This window comes from Triturus cristatus, chromosome 4_1, assembly GCF_964204655.1.
Source record: "Triturus cristatus chromosome 4_1, aTriCri1.1, whole genome shotgun sequence".
NCBI classification, from domain to species: Eukaryota; Metazoa; Chordata; class Amphibia; order Caudata; family Salamandridae; genus Triturus; species Triturus cristatus.
In genome coordinates, this window is record NC_140585.1 from 143,705,149 (window position 1) to 143,709,805 (window position 4,657).

The window sequence follows — 4,657 nt, forward strand, 5'->3', positions numbered from 1 at the left end:
ACATGTGTCTGCATGTAACCAACCTGGTGTCCCTTACTCCAGATGCTGCGCAGTGGCCTGGTCACCACTGGATTCAAGCTAGCCTGGCTGAGGAAGGGTGATGCCCTGATACCGGTCCCAGGATGCTTGTTTCCGATCCAGGGAGGACCTGGCTTGGCAGTTCGGGCTGGACTGTTCCTACAAGGAGCAGGGTCAAGACTGACTTGAATATGGCTGGGTCCAAACTGGGGTGGTGTGGTGAGCAAAAGAATGATGGATTAAACCCAGATCTTTGTGACTGGGGGCGAATGTTTGCATTGCCCAGCATTCCATCCATCAATTGTTTTTTTTGCACAAGCCAGAGGAATACCAGTAAAATCCCCATGCAGTCTCGTTCCTGGTGAGTTCACTGTGGGTGAGTCCCAACATATGAGGGTCCCCCACAGTAAAAGCTCAATGATTAGGTGCTCAAAAAGCAAAACATACGGGCAGCCCATAGTGTCAGAACCACCCTCTAACAATGACAATCAAACACAGCATATCAAAAAATAACAGCACTTCAAATGAATGCATTTGATGCAATACCAACCCCCTCCTTGTTGTGAGTCGGTGGACACCTATTCACATCTGGAGACCACCCTTGGTGTCCAGCAGGAGGCAGTGCACGAGAGCCAACTGCTCTCTGGCTACACTATAGTGTGGCTACCAGCACCAACACCAGGGACGTCACAAAAACTGGCGGCAATATACCTGATGCAACAAATAGGGGGAAGCACCAGCTGCCAGCTCCCCTATGACATTGTCATGCGCTCAATACCCTTGCCAAACCGGGGAACAATTCCTGCATCAACCCTAACCCTAGGGAGCATTACCTGCTATTGCTACAACGCAAAGCAATACCTGCTACCCCCCAAAATCTGAGGAGGGGACACCTTCTCCAGCACTCACCTAGTGATGTCCCTTCTGGGAATGCCCACCAACCGCTTATGTTACTCGCAGCTGCATCCTTCGCCCCTGGCTGGGGAGTCTCTGCTGGATGGATGGCTAAGTGAAAGGGTCAATGGAGAGAGAAAGGGAGGATGGATGGATGACTCCACCCAGTCACTCATCCTTCCAGATGAGTGACTGGGTGGATGGAGGAGTAAGTGAAAGGATGGCTGGATGGGTGAAAGGGTAAGTGGTTGGATGGATGCATGAATGGATGGATGGGTGGAAGAGTGGATGGATGAGTGTACGGATGGATAGGGTGAAAGGGTGGATGGATGGATGAGTGAAATGATGGATAGAAGGATACATGATGGATAGGTTAGCAAATGGATGAATATGTTTGGATGTGTATGGGCTTACTTATATACTATTGAACAACCTCCTCTGATGTGTCTGTAAAACGTACCTTTTGTCCTGAATTTTGACCTCTTGTCCTGAATTTCTGTCCTGCATTTTGACCCTTTGTCCTGAATTTTTACACTCACCGTCCTGAATTTGCACCCATGCCAGCTGGTCACCCTACTGGGCAGGGTTTTACTTACAATGCAGGGACTTGTAGTCCTATCATGTCCCACTATAGAGGGTAAACACCGACCTGTGTTAGGTACTCAAGCCTGGACCTGGGGAGTATGAGATCTCTGATGAGGGTGGTGGGGCGTGCACGTCCGGGTCAGTAGTACTTTTACTTTCACAATGTGTCTGAGTCCTAAACCATTACGCTTAAATAGATAAAAGTGACACCTTCGTATAAAACAATTCCCCATTCAGAGCCCGCCCCCAGTATTCCATTTATTTAGCATGAAAAATACTCGTTGATATGCCTTTCCATGTAGTTCTTTGATTTTAATATCATATATGTTTATATAAATAATAATCCTCAGTTACTTTTTCAAGAAAGCTTAAAAAGAAAAAGCACAAAATGCTGTCCGAAAGGTAAAACACTTGTAAATATTTTAACTTGTAAAAGCGTTGGCCATAAATAAAAAAGTATCCGCAAATTGTAATATCAGTATAACATTATAAATTGCATTTAAAAAAGGTTTCCCATGGACAAAAGTTTTGCTTAGTTTAAAAACATGTTTTAAAAAGTACCTCCCCGTCGGGGAATTGAACCCCGGTCTCCCGCGTGACAGGCGGGGATACTGACCACTATACTAACGAGGAATGGATATGGAGTTTCGCTGAGCAGCTACTTGTCATGTGCTTCAACCGGCCCTGTCCTGCATGTGACTCATCTTTCTCATTGTCCCGCTCCTTCACACCAAGACAGGGGCCACAGCCTCAACAAACACACACACTCCTCCCTCCCAACAAACACACACTCCTCCTGCTCACACCTCACAAGAACCTTCTCACCTCCTAGCAGACGCTCTCAGCAGCATCACCTGATGCCAGAGTCACAGCAACCAGCTCCCAGGGCTGCTTCCGACGGGGCCCGGCCTGGCTCTTCAGCCCAGGGGCCCCTGGCTCTCTCTGATGCTGGAGGATTGCAGCGAGGGCTGCACACAGGGAGTGGGGAGGGAGACCCTGCCACCCACCCCCCTGCGCGGGAGGAGGGAGCTGAGCTGTAAAGGAGAAGAGAGGACGCAGGAAAAGCCCAGGTGTGTGAGTGTCTGAGAAAGAGGCGCTTTATATTGTGAAGCAGAGGAAAACAGTTAAGAGTTGGTAATAGTCCTTCGAGCCGGACCTAAGGATGTCAGTCAATCCACCACACTCCTCCGCTCTGCCAACTGAGCTATCGATGGCTCGGTGGAGTGGGGATGACAAGGCGAGCCATCTACGTAGCTTTCTGTTTCTTATCACTTGATAAAGCTGCAAACCCAACATATATTTAATTTATAGGGAATATGGGTGAGCAGTGGCTGCTTGTGATGATATATTTCCATTTATTATTTTGGGGATCCGGAAGTTAATAATGGGGTTATGTTATCTGGTTATATATGTATAGCGCTCAAACACCGTAGGTTTCTTGGTATTGGATCAGAGTTAGTTTTGTTTTCTTATTTATTTAGGGTGTCTCGTGTTTACTTTTGGATACATTATTGCTGTAGATTCTCAGTCACATTTTTATGGTGTTTTAAGAGTTAATTCTTTTTGGTTCGGATCTTCTTTGTAGCATTAAATACTTGAATATGTTTTTGCGGTTCGTGCATTTTAATTATAAAAATGGTATTCACCGTAGGATCCAAAAGTTAATAAGGGAGTTATGTTATCTAGTTATATATATTTTAAACTTCATCAGGTGTTACATTTTATGTTTCTGGTCCGTAGGGACTGGTCCTTGTAATAGGATCTGTTTAAACACCAGAGGGTGACAAGAGGGATGTCCCCTCTGACCTATCAGAGCTCCTATATGCTGTGAGTGTAACAAAGATGGTAATAGGAGGAGACTGGGTTGAAATGCTGAGCCATTGTCAGCCCTTTCCCCCTCGGCAGCATCGTCTCAACGTCAGTACCACCTCCTCTATAAAAGAGATCTGCCTGGAATCAAGTCTGTGCGGGTCAGAGGGCAACCAGAGGTTATCGGGCCGTAGTTGTATCAAAGAGGGGTGTTTACTTCTGGTTCCCTGGGGCCTCCGTACTCTGGGCCCCCAAACTAGGGACCAAGCCCCCCTTTTAACTCCTGACTCTCAGAATAACAAGACAGAGCAGCCAAAAGCTTATTTGGGGACCACATGTATGAAAGGAACAAATGGGGGAAAGAAACTGCACCCTGACCCTATTAGCGCACACTTTTTACATCCGGTGTAAACATAGATCTATATTTTGATGTATAACTTGTTTACATTTGACATGAATAAATATGGAAGCATTTGTACTTCTGAATGTTTCATGCTTGCCCACGCTGCAGTCGTATCCTAGCTATTTTTAAAAGTTTTCTCCATTCGGTTCTTTTAAATTGATGATGTCAAAAAGGAACAATACGGCAGAGAATTCCTACAAATGTGTGTTTACTTGTTTTTAACCTCATATGTTTAGTTTTGTAAAAACACACCGCAGAGGCTCCGCTCCCCCTCCGCTCTCGCAGAAGGCAGGGCGGGATTATGCGGGGTCTGCGCCCCTCAAGGCTGCTGATGTCCGCTGCTCCATGGCCCTGTGGGCTGTGAGTGCTGCCCCCTGGCGGTCACCCTGTGCATGTGAAGATACCTGGGAACAAGCCAGGGTGCACCTGAGCTGGTCCTCTGTGTGAACCAATCGAGTGTCAGGACTGGGGTCGGAGCTGTTAGTAGGGGGAGAGGGGGTGTGACTGGAGCCCCTGAATAGCAGCCTGGGGCCTGTGACAGGTGCAGGGAGAGAGTGTGGTTCAAGGAAGCAGCTGGACGGTAACTGGGGAGGGGTCTGTGGGGCCCTCAGCCAGGTGAGGAGACTCAGGAGTGAAGGGGTGCCCTGGGGAGAGGGGCGTGGCCTTGTCTGGCTTGGGGGGGGCAGTAAGAGGCAAGGGGGGGGGGGCTGCTGCTGTCCTCTGGTCCTGGGCTCCCTGTCTGGAGAAGTTCCAGGGTTGTAAATAATGAGACATGAGCAGGTTGTTGCACAAACCATGACCCCTCATTCCTTCTGGTTTGTCAGGAGTGGGGTGTCTGTTACCGTCTTGGTCAGATCCAGAGAGTGGCAGTGTGAGGTGAAATATATAGAGTGGACTAGACAGGTTGGGCACGTCACACATACACAGCTGTTCTGGCTGCAAACAGTC

At 48.0% G+C, this 4,657-nt stretch overlaps 1 non-coding gene across 1 annotated transcript; it reads right to left on the bottom strand.

The window, feature by feature from the left end:
- Positions 1-2,058: 2,058 nt before the first annotated feature.
- TRNAD-GUC (transfer RNA aspartic acid (anticodon GUC)) lies at positions 2,059-2,130 on the bottom strand. Its single transcript has one exon. It is a non-coding gene; the product is annotated as a tRNA-Asp (tRNA).
- Between the last annotated feature and the right edge of the window lie 2,527 nt (positions 2,131-4,657).